A 16,753-nucleotide genomic window follows, 5' to 3' on the forward strand; every position below is an offset into this window, starting at 1 on the left:
TAATAGATTTGTTACAGTTCTTGTGTCACTCCCATGCCGACTGAAGCTCTGATGGCTGCCGCAGACGCAGTACGAACTACCAGTCATGCAGCGAATAAGACTGTCTTCCGTCTCAGTAGTGACATCGGTCTTCTTGAGAAAGTGCCTCCCTGTGACCATTGTTACTAATACTGATGCACTGTGGACACATCCCTGCCAAGGCTTTCTGCAGTATCCACCTTCTTGTAGCCCTATTACACAGCCTCGTAAGCTACTGATATGCCTTCATCTCTTTAAAGGCATGTTTGACTCGCACCTACCTCATAACATCAACATTGGATGTACAAAGTGTACAGCATGTATTTAAAGGAAATTTGCTTTGCAACATCATAGTGGCACTACTAGCACCGCTCTTCCTGGACTAGCGCACAAATTTGAATAGGCGTCATCTTTCAGATGTGCAAACACGCCTCCTGAATTTTGTTTATCTAGCACAACTCCTTGCTAGTGTTGGGATTTCATTTTCACTAGTCTTTGGACATCCCAGGAACAGTGACTGAATAGTGCAGCGAGTGTCTTACTGATAATAGTTGAAGGAATGATAAACACACGCCCTTTCAATATACAGGGTCTCTCATGTAAATCGTGTGGTGTTTGTACTCTACGACAGCTGCGGGGCCGCCCTGCTTTAGCGTGTATACAGTCTTATCTGAAATGTTACCTTATAAAAGATGCTGGAAGTGTTGTCCTTCCTGGGTTATACAGGCTGACGCGAGCGAGTTCTGCCATAGTGATGTTTCTGATTTCATTCGTAATGTTTTCTTTCACTTCCTCCAATGTGTGAGGATTTGTTCGATACTTTTTATCTCAGTTTACCCCGCAAGTAAAAATCGCACACAGTTTGTTAGCTCTGGAAAACGAGGGGGAAATAGAGCAGCACTGATCACTCTGTCTGCAAACACTTCCGAGATTGTAAGAAGGGAATCTTCTGCTGCATGAGCAGGGGCTGAATCTTGTTGAAACCGCCTATGCGATTTTTCTTTTTTGTTTTGCTATTGGCTTAACATCGCACCAATACAGATATGTCTTATGGCGACAGGAAAGGGCTAGGACTGGGAAGGAAGCGGCTGTGGCCTTAAGATACAGCCCCAGCATTTGCCTGGTGTGAAAATGGGAAACCATGGAAAACCATCTTCAGGGCTGCCGACAGTGGGGTTCGAACCTACTATCTCCCGAATACTGGATACCGGCCGCACTTAAGCGACTGCAGCTATCGAGCTCGGTCTTCCGTTAACTGATGGAAGAACGGCGTCAAACACGCCCTGAAAAATAGTATCTTCTCAGACCCTATCTCAAAATGTTTAGTGGAGCATCTTAAATTTACTGCCATCTCAAAGATAACAGGCCCAATTATTTGTCTTGCATTGATGATTGTTGTTTAAAGGGGCAAACAAGCTAGGTCATTGGCCTCTGTCTTGCATTAACAGCACACCAAACACCAATCTTCCTCAACTTCATAAACACTATTAGGATTTTCTGCGCACCAGTAGCGAGAGTTACAGATGTTCACACGACCATCGAGATGAAACCAGAAATTTTACATACAAAAATACGGTGTTGCAATGATAACTGTCTCACCATGTTAATGACAGATTCAGACTGACACTTGCCAGTTCGAACACGTGCAGGCTGCTGTAGCTCAGAGTACAAACACCTTGGGTTTGGTCTGGGTTTGTGAAAGAGACCCTGTATTGCGCCAACAAAATTCGGGTGGTTGATAGCCTAAATACTTTTAAAGATTATTTTGTCACTAGTAGGTGATCGTGTGCATCATATTTACACACACACTTCCAATTGTTGACAATACTGCTGTGTTTAATGTTTTAAAATGGCGACAGCTCATCGTTGCACCTGCAGATACGTCTGTGAAATGTTTTTACGAATAACCAAACCCTATTGGCCAAAATATCTAAGGTCTCTCTCTAGGGTCCTATCAAAGAACTCTGATATCACACAGTGATTTTTTGCAGGTGCTTCGATGATGCATTTTAAGTACTGCTATTGCACAAGTGGGGAAGTAAAACATGCTCCCCTCTTGTGCAATAGCAGTACTGTATTACATGTACCTACTAATATTAATTTTTCTGTAATACTTTTTTCTTGAACAGGAAAGTTCGTAATTCATAAAAGTTTCGACGCTGAACCTGGACACTTGAAATGAGGTGTTGGACTTAGGGTATATTTTTAAGCTGTTTTTCTGCTCAAAATGTGAAATTTTCAACAAATTTATGAATATTTTAAGATTTTTTTGCTTTTTAAGCTTAATTTTTTTATTTTTTTCTATTGTTTATGAAAATGTAAAAAAAAAAACTAAGTCCAAACTTCTGAAATATTGCTGTAAAGTATTTGTAGAATTCATATTTTTAATGCAATTATGAAAAAAATAAATGGAAAGAAAAAAAAGTCCTAACTTTTGTAATTTTCATTCATTTAGGATGGAAAAGTAAAATGTTTTAAAATCGAAATGTGCATTTTATTAAATTGAAAGGAAAATTAAAGGTGTATATATATATATATATATATACACACACACACATTAACAAGTCAGTATTATTTTCAACCCTTTATTACTCAACATTTATTCAACATTACATTACAATACAACCTGTAAACATACACATTCACCCTATCCTTTGTTAATCTCCTGTGCTAAAACAAATTGCACTTTAAATATGAGAAACCTGGCACTTATGCAGCAACTAATAGGAAGCAGTTGCCAACTTCAAATTAACAACAGATCACAATACTAAACACTGGCATTATGAATTTGAAAAGTACTGGAATGCTATAAATTTAGATCACTTCTCAAATCTATTAGTTTCTCTATATTCCAGGCTTAATCTGAAATGCCAAATATAATTTTAAACTCAATCCATTAAATAACTATATGTAACAACATTTATACATATTAAGTACCTAGAACTTTTTTTTTAACATGGGTTATTTATATAAGGCATTTCCTACTAACTTTAGGTGAACAGAATTACATTCTTATTTGACTGCAATAAGATAGCTAACTCAAAATCCTAAGTTCAGCCAGCCATTTCTAATGGCTATTGTTTCAGAATATACAGCAACTCAAAATGAATAGAAATTTGGACAATTTATGTTCAGTTTGTATGTGAAATAATAAAGATAGGTCTTGAATTATTAAGTCACCACAGGCTACTTAGCATATCCCTTAACATAGCAAGATGCAACAGATGTTGCTGGAACATATCAAATTGAAACTCCTAGTCCTACATGGGCAGATAAGAGGGCAGTACAAATGCTGTATGTTTGTGTTTCAACACCACATTCAGTTCCTTGTGGAGAGGAAAGTTCAGACAAGTTCCTGTGCTATCATAGGGCATCAAAGAGGAGTCTTTGAAAGAAAACAGGATTTTTTACCATAAGAGGAAAATCACTCCAAGCCATGCAACTGTACAGTGCATTGCAAATAGATATAAAAATACACACAGCAATGAAAATATAAAGTGAGTGCAAGAAAAATTCTCAACCTCAGGCAGGAACATTTGATAGTAAGACAAGTGAAGAAAAATCCAGCAATTCATGCTCCAAAACTGGCTGTGATAGCTGAGGAACATAAGGATATCCAGAAACTATGCAAGTTATCCTAAGGAAAACTAACAGGCATGGACAAATAGCTAGGAAAAACCATTTGTTAGCAAGATTAATAGGAAGAAAAGTTTGAGCTTCATTAAGAAGTATATAGAAAAAGACTGACTTCTAGAAGACCATTATTTTTGCAGATAAAAGCAAATACAATCTCTTCAGATGAGATGGAAAGATTAATGTCTGGAGGAAACCAAATGAGGAATTGAAACATAGCAATCTACATCCAAGTGTCAAACATCATGGAAGTAGTGTAACTGTCTAGGGGGGCACATCAGCTAGTGGACCAAGAGAGTTGACTTCTTGATGGGACCATGGATCAACATGTGTATCTAAATATACTGAAAGAATATTTACAGACCTAACACTCAAAAGCCTGAAGCACAAAGCTCAAAGTACAGATGTGGCTGCTGTATGTTTGCCCAAAAGTACAAGACACCTCCTCAGTCACCAGAGTTGAATGTGATGGTAAATCTATGGCATTACTTGGAAGTAGCAATAAGAAAACACCCAATTTCAAACAAAGGTTATCTGAAAATGGCTTTGTGTGAAGAATGGAAGAAAATGATCCATCTTATTACAAAAAGTTGGTACAATCTATGGCTAACCATTTAAGAGCCATGAAAAGTGCTAAAGGGTATCCTACAAAGTATTGACTGTTAAAAACTTGTTACAGATCACTTGAAGGTGTATGAGTTTTACTTTGACCTGTTTCATGTATGTTTAAGAATAATGTATTAATTTTCTTTGTACATATGAGAAATAGTGGATTTACTCTGTACCTTAGAGAAATATGTATTTGTTAAATCAGAACCAAGGCTAAAAGTTTTTTTTTGTTGAATTCAAATAAGAAAAGCTTTCCTCTAGTGTACAAGTTTCATTTTGACTCACTATGTCCTCAAAAAACACTAATTTTTTAACTTCATTGTCCATGAGAACTATTAAAAACATTTCAAATAAAAATGGCTGGCTCAACCCCACATAACCATCTCAATCATGCAGTTAATTTTGTATGCATTTCCTTCACTGAAATAATGGAAGTATTAGTGATGTTCTTCAACTTGAAATATTTTATTTCAATAAAAAATGAAGTTACTCAGAATTTTATTATATAATTAGACACTTTGAAAAATTCTTTTAAATTCTGCCCCATATACCAAAGTTTTTCTTCAGAAGTTATTGGAAAAATCTAAATTTTAAGTAGTCTATTACAGAAAGTTCCACAATATAAAAAGCATGTTTTTCAAGTAAGTACCATTTTTAAATACCGCAGTGCTTTGGTAGTCATTCAGAACATGTGCACTCAGTACATACATCTGCAGGCTAGCTACAAACACCATCACATTTGTGCATACTGAAAATGCCTTTGACAATTAAGTCCTGCCAAGCATGAAGTGCATGCTGTGATTCAATTTCTAAATGGAAAAGGCATGAAAGCTGTTTAAATTCATCAGCAGGTTGATGAAGTGAATGGAGAACACTATGAACAAAGAAATGGTAAGAAAATGGGTTAGAGGATTTAAAAACTAATGTCCACAACAAAAATCTTAGTGGGCAACCATCTGTCAATACTGAAGACTTGTTGCAAAAAGTTGATGCAACAGGTCAAGGAAACAGATGCTTTACAATTTCATCATAAGTTGAGCCTGAAATTTCAAGGAGTGTCCTTTATGAAATTGTGTCAGAACACTTAGATTATCAGATGTGCTCACTCAATCCAAAACAAAAGGCATCACATGTTCACAACTGAAATTCTTTTGCTTCATAACAATGCAAGTCCTCACACAGCTATCAACCCCAAGACCTCATCACTTCATTTGGTTTGGGACAATTTGATCTTGCATATAGTTGTGACCTAGTGTCTACCACTTGTACCTGCATTTAATAATGTAATAAACTACCGCACTGCAATGGCTGGCACATCAGGCAGCAGATTTCCATGAGGATGGAATTCATAAGCTGGTTTCACAATGTGACAAGTGCCTTAATATGCTTGGAATTTACACTGAGAATTAGTTTAAGGTACAGGCTTACAGGTAAAAGAATTATTTAAAAAATTACATTACTTTTTTCTATATCAAAACTACTTCCTTAAAAAAACTCATACTTTAACTATATTCAAAGAGAAATTTAATTCATTTTCTTCAACTTGCTATTTTTATCAATGTACTTCATTACTTGATTAGGAACATAGTTCTGCCAGAAAGTTTTATATTCATTTCCTTCACTGAAATACAAGTATTAATAATGTCCACCTTGTAATGATTCATTTTAATAAAAAATTAAGTTCCTGTGCAAAATTCAAAATTAAGCCAGTATTTTCTCATCCTGGTTGCTGAAAAACTAACTGCCATAGCAAATCTCCACCTCCTCCAAGGAATACAGGAAGACACAGCTCTCACCAAACTGCAAACAAAAAGAAAATGTTTTTACAATTTTGCTTTAAATCACAAAAGTTAATTGAAAACAAATCCCTTAAACTGTAGTATGATTTATGCTCAACAATGCCAAAATATTATATGCCAGAAAACAATGAGGCTCATAGTTCAAGTTTCATTATGATACAGGTTCTCCACCAATCAGTTCAGATTTTCATTGATACAACTGTTTGACCAAACAGTTAAGGATAGCAAAATCAAACATGTCAGACACACATTAACATCAATGCACCTACTTCCAATATTCCACAGCCACACGGCACATTCCCGCAAATGTACAATAAACAATTTGTATTTGAAATAAAGCTAGGTTATGATAACATATCAAAGCTTTGAAAACATGACATTGTCAAGGTCTCTGATCCACTCACAGAAAATCAATAACCCAGCACACACACACTGTTCAGCAAACAGAACTGTCAAGTGACATCAGAAATTTATGAATATTTAGAAAATAGAGTTAGAATTATTGTTGATCATACAAGTCATATGCAACTCTTCTATAATGGTAATTAAGACTTTTGTTTTATAAACACTTGTTCTTAATTATTGCCATTATAGTAGTACATTATGCAACACTCCTATAATATTACTTTGTATATAACAAGTATACATCCAAACCATCACACCAATTAGAAAGAAACCTGTCAAGGTTCATTTAGACAAGAGTGGCACATATCACAGGATCAAACAACATAATTATTCATAAAATAGGTCCAGATTTTGAAGGTATTAAGTACCAAAAATAAACAAGATGAGAGAAAATTACCCCAATATATGGAGGAAAATATATATTGTAATGGAGTGAGTACAATCATCATAATACCAACCAAGTTGCCATGCAGTTAGGGTCATGCACCTGTGAGCTTGCATTTGGGAGATGGTGGGTTCAAGCCCCACTGTCAGCAGCCCCTAAGATGGTTTTCCATGGTTTCCCCCTTTTCACACTACCTTAAGTAAGGCCATTGCCACTTCCTTCCCACTCCTATCCTACCATCATAAAACCTATCTGCCCAGGCCGAGTGGCTCAGACGGTTAAGGCACTGGCCTTCTGACCCCAGCGTGGCAGGTTCAAACCTGGCTCAGTCCGGTGGTATTTGAAGGTGCTCAAATACATCAGCCTCGTGTCAGCAGATTTACTGGCAAGTAAAAGAACTCCCGCAGGACTAAATTCCGGCACCTCAGCTTCTCCAAAGACCAAAAAAGTAGTTAGTGGGACATAAAACAAATAACATTATTAAAACCTATCTGTGTCAGTGCAACAAAGTAAAGACACAAACATCTGAGAGAATAATGCTTCAGTCTATTTTTAAAAATAGAGTTCTTACAGAGCATCTATACATCATTACAATATTACACAATCCACTGTTCTGGATATCACAATCCACATTGCTGAATGGTAAATATTTCATCTGCTGCCCCTTTCACTTCACATATATATCAAAGGTATCTGACCCTCTCTAGAGCATGCTCACCAAGATTATGAAATAATTTTCCTTAAACAAGCAGGCTTTAAATGCCTGTACAACTTCAATCTAATGCATGAAGTGAATCACTCAAATACAACTCAGTGTAAAAGAAAACAAGCATATCAAATATAAACAGGATTTTTGTTCCTGAACATCAACAGTTGGTAGGACTGACCCCACACTTCTATGCTTAGGCAGGACCATTAGGAGAGCATGCTGTTAGATATTTCCCACCTTTTCATCAGTAACACTCACAATATTGGAGCAACAGGTGCACCCCTCCACTGCAACAACACAATTATTAAAATTTCTTGCTTGTGAAGGAGTTACAGTGGCAGAAATTTGACAGAGACTGACTGCACAGTTCGGTGATGAAACATTGTCAAGGACGCGTGTGTTTGCCTGGCATAAAAAGTTCAAGGAAGGACAAGAACATGTCGAAAATCAGCAAAACTATCGCAGTCCTCGGACCAGCATTACAGACAAAAACATTTGTGCAGTTAAAGACACCATTGACAACAATTGGTGGGCAAAAGTTGACACAAGTGTGATAAACTGATATAACTTTCAAACAATATTCTCTCACCCCTGGGTAAATAATGCCAACTATCAAGCTCAAATTATTTTACAATTATGATTATTATTACTTGTAATGTATGTCTAAAGTGTTTACATCCAGTTATTACATCACATGTACAGTACATACAATACTATCACATTTGTGAGATTCTATGAAAAGTGCTGTACATAAATATTTATACAAGTTCAGTTAATGTAAATATCTGTAAATTAATATTATATAATTTGTTATTCCTGTATTTGATGTGTAATCTGCTACAGAATTGTGAAACTAATATCCAGAATGGCTCTACATCAGATATGATAGAATATTCTGTCCATTACAACCTTGTTAGGCACTCAAGAATTTATGACAAGGTGTTTTTGTAACTTATCTTTCTAGAAGCCTGGCCAGGCACCTATATAAGGAGGCGATCTTGACAGACGAGTTATTAGAGTTATGGTTTATATTTGTTTATATTTATATTTGTGACCACATGTTGTAGGTGACATGCTTGTAAGCAGCCAACTGTTTCAACTGTGTTTAAGTGTTGCCTACATTATAATACAAGGCCTGGAAATAGAGTCCGTAAAACGCTATCGAAGTAGTCACACTGAAGTTCAGTGCCGGGCCGCTAGGGTCGCTGTCTACCAGGTTCGCGCCTTTAAACGTGTTTATTAACCGAGTTGGTTGTGAATGTATTATGCATTCATCTGATGTTAAGCATTCGCAGTTCCAGTCATGGTTTATTCACGAGAAATTAAAGGTAGTGGAATTTCGTTTCACAAGTTTCCAGTGAATGATCAATGTTCGAAACATTATACAGAGGAAGTATTATGCATGAGATACGACTTTCACCTGATGAAATTTGGTTCCTAAGTTTTGATCCGAGTTACATCATAAGAATCGGGCAATCCCAAAATTTGTCACTGGACTTTGTAAACCTTGCTACCGTGACCGGCGTTCATTTGAGAGGCCTCTTCAAACTCAAATTTTAAATTAGGAAACCAACCAGAAAAATAATTTGCCCAACAAATTTGGAGAAAATGAATGTAGCAAGAGCTAAAAATACCGTATCATATTTCCCCCCCAGAACAATCTCTGGTTTGAAAAGTATGGAGGTGGTTTGTCCTGAGAGCATTAAATACAGTTTAAAATAAATCATTTGTTTCATGGAGCATTTTATGAAATTGTTTGATGCGCATGACATCTGCAACACCTCACATGGGACATATTCCAGGAATGAGAACAAACGAGCATCGTTTAGTACTGAAGATGAACGCCTCAGTTGGTTAATTAATGATTTCCTGTCATATTAAGGAGCCAGCCCCATGGTGTAGGGATAGCATGCCTGCCTCTTACCCGGAGGACCCAGGTTCTATTCTCGGCCAGGTCAGGGATTTTTACTTTGACCTGAGGGCTGGTTCGAGGTCCACGCATCCTACACAATATGAATTGAGGAGCTATCTGACGGTGAGATGTCGGTCCCCGTCTAGAAAGCCCAGAATAACGGCACAGAGGATTCGTCGTGTTGACCATGCGACACCTCGTAATCTACAGGCCTTCGAGCTGAGCAGCAGTCGCTTGGTAGGCCAAGGCCCTTCAAGGGCTGTAGTGCTATGGGGGTTTTTTGGTTTGTCATATTAAGAAAATTCAAATGCATTCAGAGAAAGTAAAAAAGATTCATGATGGAAATGTATCAGGCATAGCTCTTGACTATCCAATCCACTGTGGTCTGCATAAAATACCTCATAAGTATACATTTGCATTATGCATTGACGAGGACCTAACAAGTGATGACATCAAGTTCTTCTTCAGCTACCTTAGACGCCAAGCGGAATACAATGACATAGTTCGTGTGGTGAAAGAACAGACTGTAAAGGCTGTTTAGAACATATCTCTTCTCCAGCTATTCAAAGTCCATCATTGGGTCTTATTCGTTTAAGATCGAGGAGCACTCAGATACCTAAAATCATCGTCTCTGGCACTTCTGCAATGAACGACGGAATTTGTCACCTCCGCTACACAGTACTTGCCCCAAAGAGTTACTAGAAAGTGTAGGCCTACAGTTTTTTTCGAAAGACATTTTCAACAGTGAAATTAAGTGTAGAAAGTGTAAACACAACAAACCAGCCATTTTTCTACAATGAAAATTTCTGAGACCTCTTAGACAACATTGCTTCGAGCCACTCAAGTAGAAGAGGGAAAGTTTTGAAACTTGATAAGAAGCCTCTCAAAAGGAAAGTTTTGAAACTTCAATGACATATCCAAGCCAATGCAGCACCGCTCTATAAATAAAGTACTGTCAATACTCGCAAAAACATTCAGCTCTTTATTTAGGATGTAATTTACTTATTGACATATACAGCCATGCGAATACAAGGGGGCAAGAACGCGATCCTAGCGGCTGAATGGTGAACTAGGATGCTACCCATTTCCATGAGTGCATTTCAAGGCCTTGTATTATAGCGTAGGCAACGGTTTTAAGGTTGCAACCTCCATGTGGCATGTGCTTAGTGCTAGGCATTTGTTAAAATGGCAGCTTGTTGATGTTCTTGGAGTGAAGTGTTTTATGATACAGTGATTAAGGTTATGTGAATTTAATTTGTAAATAACTGTAAATCAATGTACACAAGTTGTCAGCATTTTGTGTGCATCATTGTGGATACTAAATCAAAGTATCAGAAATTGCAGAACAAGTCAATCAGTTATGGAAGCTGTCAAACAATCATAAATAACCTACAGTTCCATAAAGTGTGTTCCAGATGGGTCCCTCGCCTTCTGACTAAAAATCTGAAGTTGAGCTACAGGAAATGCACTGGGCTACACTTCATCCTCCTTACAGCCTGGACTTATCGCCCTGAGATTTCCATTTGTTCGGACCGCTTAAAGAAGCTCTAGGAGGGCAACAATTTGAAGACGACGAGTGTGGAAGACTTTGTGCACAACTGGCTGGTGACACGACCCTGTTCTTTTTACAATGAGGGCATCAAAAAGCTGCCCATACACTGGGACAAATGCATTTCCAAAGCAGGAAACTATGTGGAAAAATAATTGTAATTTTGTGTTTTTCAATAAATGAATTTAAATAAAAAATAAAATCCCATTTATATTTGATCCACATTCAACTCGCTCGTTCAAGCCAGTTAAATTAGACTAGACAGCTGAACAGCTACTTAAGACTTGTCTTATCTTAACATACAAAATTACCATCTTTAACAGTCTATCAGCTTTACTTTTTCTTATCCTCCCAATAAGGGTATTCAAGGAAACATTTTCATTTCATTATAAAGATTGAGCTGTTTATTGCTCTACCCTCAACAGGTTTTGGGCACATTGACTCAGCACTTCAGAAAGTGTAATCTTGTGAACTTTTAACATGCAGCTTGATACAATTTTAACCAAGGACATTCTAATCATTTTATGTTAAACACCTACATTGATATAGTCTTTTCAAGATTTGTAAGAACAATCCGGATCCTGATTATTCACCTTACAGGTTTGAGTTTGAGGCTGATGATGCCCTTAATATGGGCAAAACATGTCCCTTCTAACTTTTTATGATAAGGTTTAATTCTTAATTTACTAGATCTCTGTATTGAATAGGTTGATATTAAAAATAACACCTGTAACATACTTTGTATATACTGACGTGTCTGTCGCTCACGTGCAACCTTACTAGTAATGGCAGAGTATCGCAGAGCAGCATCTGATCGTGTCCAGATAATGTAGTCTATTCAGATTATCATGCGTTAACATATCCTGAACAGACTGGCATATAGAACTCAAATCCTAGTAGTATAACTCCTCCTGGTTTCGGCTAAGCACAATATTTTATGAAGCATATCTGTAAACGCCATACATTTTGGGCAGGACCTAGTGTTTACAGTGCACTATGTCTTCTGGCATAGGCTAGAGCAATTTTGTTGCTTTCATAGATTGTCTCCATCTTATCCTTGGCTTTGACAATATGAAAGTGACTGAGGTATGAGCAATGCCAATCCCTATGCAGCCAGTCCCTGCTATGAATGGTGATAATGTTGCTCACAGGGTCAGTTCGTGAATGCATTTCAGTGGGCTCGTCAGACTGATATGTAATAGCAACTCTGCGTCGGTGAGGAAAGCAACGGGAAACTACCTCACTCTTCAATTCCCTAGTATGCCTCTTCAGTAATGCCTAGGCCATCTATGACAGCTGTTGAGGATCCCACCAGCGGCATCGCTGACGGACTGAACGTACAAAGTGCACCACAGTACAAAATAATTACTGAAATGACATTGCAAGTTAAGAATTTCACAATTTTGGTCCTATTGAACAATATGTTTCTACTCTTCAAGACGTAAGCAGCTGTACTGGAGGCGCGTGCATAGTTTTTTACCTTGCAAGAAGCGTGCACATGTTCAACCTAGCACTGACAACCAGTCTGAATCTCAGCATTTAACATGATAACAGTTATCATTCCAACACCGTATTTTCACATGTAAAAATTAGAAAAGGGCAAGTTGGCTCAACAGGGACCCAATTCATTTGTTCAGCAATTTCCTGGTGAAGTGCCACCTTCATGAACACATCCACATAGTTTTAAATTTATTTAAAACTACCGACTCAGAGCTCAATAAAAAACATGCACATCCATGAACAGTTTTAACAGAGGAAAAGCTAGGCGACAGCAATCTTTATCACTAAATAAATCATTCACAAAATTATCACAAGTAGGGGTTTCAGTTTCTTCTGCACAGAGCTGTTTACACAGGCCCATTGTTTAAAACCTGCTGATCCAGCCACAAGAGTTGAGACGCGAGTGGAATCTTGCGTTACTGAATGATCGTTTATTCAACCCAAGCTTGTGTTCTTTTCGCATGAGGCCTGGTTTCATCTTAATGGTCATGTCAAGTCAACTCTGTACTGGTGTGCAGAAAATCCTAATGGTGTTTATGAAGGATGACAATTCCAGCATCTTTTATAAGATACGATTTCATATAATATTGTACACACACTTAAAGCCAGGTGGCCACACGTGACAAGTTGCACTGAGGCAGCTGCCTTAACACAGTAACTCGGCCTGGATTTATAAGATTATGTAATAAAATATCAAATTGCAGGGCATGTTTCGCCTTCATTTAAGCATCTTCAGCTGCATATAATTGTTTTCAGATTAAAATTACCAACATTTTCTTAGGCTATTAACAATGTTCTGTTCCTTATAAACAATTTAACAGCTTGTGTTGCCCTCATCTAAAAAACAAATTATAAAAACAGTGTACACTTATTTGTCTTCAAAATTCTACATATGTAAAAGATGGCAATATGTGCACTTAATTTTTTTTTATGAAGCTTAAGTATTTTTTTTTAATCTTGCAAAGTTTAAGGATCAGTGAAGTAGGGCTGCTTTTGTTGTATTTATTTCATGTACAGAAGAAGAAACTTTAAGGTTATCTCTAAAGAACAACCTTATTTGTCATTTCAGAAAGAATTTAAAACAAAAATGATAAGCATGTGTACTGTTTTTATAATTTGTATTGTACAGAGGGTTCCAATGGAATGTGCAGACTGACAGGAGATATCTAATATATTAAAAAGTTGGAGCAAAAAACAAACAGTAATTTGTAGTATGATCTGTAAACAGATCTACTGTATTTTTAGGTAGGTATATGTATATAATTAGCTACAGTATTTACCTCATGTCAAATTCAACTCGCACGCTGGTATTTCCTCTGCACCGCACCAGCTCACTACGGTATTGCATTGACAAGATTGTATTGTGTTTTTGTGTAGTTAATCTACAGTGGCAGCCAGGAGGTAAGTCAGTGGTAGAAAGTTGAGCAAAAAGCACAGGTACATTATGCTAGTGTTGCTACACTGCAGACAATGAAAAAATGTAGCCAAGATCTTATGATGTTCTGTAAACAGATGTGACTCGCATGAGGTTATGTTAGCATTGCTACAATAAAATGGAGCCCAAGTTTATCATTTGAACATCAGAAAGTAATTTTGAAGTGGTACTGGAAAACAAGAATGTTGTTTAAGTACAACAGCAATGGAGACGTGTGTACAGAACAGAACTGCCAACGCGAGTGATTCATGCATTCAAGACAAATTTGAGACTCATGGTACCATATGCAATGTTCACAAGGGCAGACCTGAGAGACCTCGCACACCAACAAGCCTCGCATCCTCAGCTATGGTTTTGGAACTCTGAGCACTCACCACAGAAATATACACAGCAATGTGCGTGTGAGACTGGGATTAGCAGAACCAGCATAAGCCGTATTATTAAAAGGGCAAAGTTCAAAGTTTTCATCCCAAGACTTTGCATGCATTGAATGAAGATGACCCCAATCAGAGAATGCAGTACTGCAAGTGATTTTAGCACATCGTGCAAGATGACGAGGCCTTTGTAGGGAAAGTTGTTGGGCCCGACGAGGAACAATTTAAGTTAAACGGAACTGTTAACTAGTATAACTGCATCTACTGGTGTGCAAACAATCCACATGTTTTACCAGGAATTAATGTTTGGTGTGGGTTGCCATCTGAGGGTCTGAATTGGACCTTTTTTGAAGAAACTAACTGGCTAAGCGTATGCACATCCATCTTACCTGCCATTTGCCAACTACGGAGATAACGAATTTTACTTCCAACAGTATGGAGCACCACCACATTACCACCACATGTCAATGACAATCTCCCAGGGCACTGGATAGGACGAAGAGGTCCGACTGAGTTTCCATTGCGTTCTCCGGATCTAACTCCGAGAGACTCCTATTTACGGGGAACTCTTAAGGATGTTGTACACCACAGAAAACCAGTTACACCGACAGCACTGCAGGAAGAAATTTAAATGGCAAGTGCTGCAATAGCTGAGGACACTTTAGCAAACCTAGCTTGATCAGTAGTTAAGCATGCTCAGAGGTGTTGATGTGAGAATTTTGAGCAACTGTTGTAACTGGAAGAGTCGAAGGTGATTAGTTGCTCATTTTCTGTTTGTGTGAATTCATCTTCGTTGTGTTAGTTTCTTTCCTTGAAATGTGTATACATTTCATTTGCACCTCTATTTTAGTTAGTGTTTTTTTATTTTTTTAGACAAGGGCAACACAAACTGTTAAAAAACTTTTTATAAGGGACAGAACATTGTTAATAGCCTAAGAAAATATGTTAGTAATTTTAATCTTAAATATGCCTGTGAAGATGCCTGAATGAAAGCAAAACTTTTCCTGCAATTTGATATTACAAAATGCATATGTAGTCAGGTGAGATTATACGTTTTATTGAATACATGGATCCTCAAGGAATATTCATTCTGTCATAAGAGGAAGTACAACAAAAACCATCCTCTAACATTAATCAGAGGGGAAAAAATGTAAGGGATCCAGCACTTCAAAAAATGCAGGTATCAGCCAAAGATAAGGGCCACGAAGGGCATGAAAATGAGACTAAGAGTTGACCAAGAAAGGTCTGATAGAAGTTATGAAAGTGAGGAGCCTGGTATAAGTGGAAGCACTGTCAAGACTGCTAAGGGTCCTATGATCACTAACCCACGCTGCCAAGTTAAGAGCCTGTTAGGCCCCATTTAGTCGCCTCTAAGACAGGCAGGGGATACCATGGGTGCTAAGTTTAAAACAGACTATTTCAGAATATAGACTAATAAAACTTTTGATTAGTGTTAAATCAGAAGTGTACACTGTTGTTAATGCTAAAAATATTTAAGACCAGCTGATGTACCCATGCTTCACTACAGAATTCTACATTGTATACAGAAGGCAAAAACTATTCCCTTTTACTAATCTTTCCATGGAGTACCCGATGAGTCTGAAAATCTCAATTCACTACGCTGGCAGCAGAAAAATCTGACATGTAGGCAAATTTTTCCTCCAAGCCAGAGGAGAAACCCCCCTCTTCACTGCTAATTTGGCTACTACTAAGTGACCATCTCCCTTAAGTGTCCACACTGCTCATTCAAAACAGCGCATCAGAATAGGGATCAAATAGCTGGAATACTATGATGAACCAATGTGTTACGTACCAGCAGTGTCAGAAGATGTATGAACCACAGGAATGGCATGCTAAAGAAGAAAGTTTTCAAATTCCCCAGCTATTTCCCCCACCAATGTTCAGTCAGGCTGTTATACTCTGTATGCAGCAGTAATCCCATCTATCGGAGTTGGTGGCAGCATAAGAAACAAAGAACATCACAACAATGGTCTATGTAATGTTATTGTTGATCAATGTTATGTGCTTTTGATATTGTAGGCCTTCAGTTTTCTTCTGACTGAAATACCACTCTTATCATAGTCTATATAGTAAAACTGAATAAAACATAATAATACATGAAATTGTATTCTCTATAACTTTTGTTATGGAGTACTTTTTGATGGGACCAATAACATAGGTACAGTACATAATTTTTAGGTGCCTTCCCCTAAACTACAATTTCATCCAAGGTGAATAAAATTGTGTATAGCTTAGACTTTAGTTTCTTATTCCCCGAATCAATATACCGATTTTCATCAAATTCTGTTAACCCATTTCCTCACGGCTGGCGTTGATATGGACTTAGCAACAAAAATACAAATTCATGCATATCTATCATAGCTAGTACGATAAACATGTATAAGACAAATGATCAGAAATTTAA

At 37.4% G+C, this 16,753-nt stretch overlaps 2 long non-coding RNA genes across 4 annotated transcripts in view; one reads left to right on the forward strand and one right to left on the reverse strand.

Annotated features, from left to right (window-relative positions):
* Positions 1-16,753, forward strand: part of LOC136884637 (uncharacterized) — an 83,598-nt gene that overhangs the window by 62,879 nt on the left and 3,966 nt on the right. Inside the window, exon 7 of one of the 3 annotated variants that reach the window (XR_010861394.2) lies at positions 2,148-2,367. The exons of the other annotated variants lie outside the window; for them this stretch is intronic. This is a non-coding gene — a long non-coding RNA (uncharacterized lncRNA). Of the gene's footprint in view, positions 1-2,147; positions 2,368-16,753 lie in introns of those variants that run through there. 3 annotated transcript variants of the gene reach the window in all.
* The window catches only part of LOC136884638 (uncharacterized), a 34,565-nt gene continuing 20,417 nt past the window's right edge, over positions 2,606-16,753 (reverse strand). The window contains exon 3 of the long non-coding RNA XR_011018889.1: positions 2,606-6,060. This is a non-coding gene — a long non-coding RNA (uncharacterized lncRNA). The remainder of the gene's footprint in view (positions 6,061-16,753) is intronic.

The sequence above is a fragment of the Anabrus simplex genome, chromosome 13 (assembly GCF_040414725.1).
Source record: "Anabrus simplex isolate iqAnaSimp1 chromosome 13, ASM4041472v1, whole genome shotgun sequence".
Lineage (NCBI taxonomy): Eukaryota > Metazoa > Arthropoda > Insecta > Orthoptera > Tettigoniidae > Anabrus > Anabrus simplex.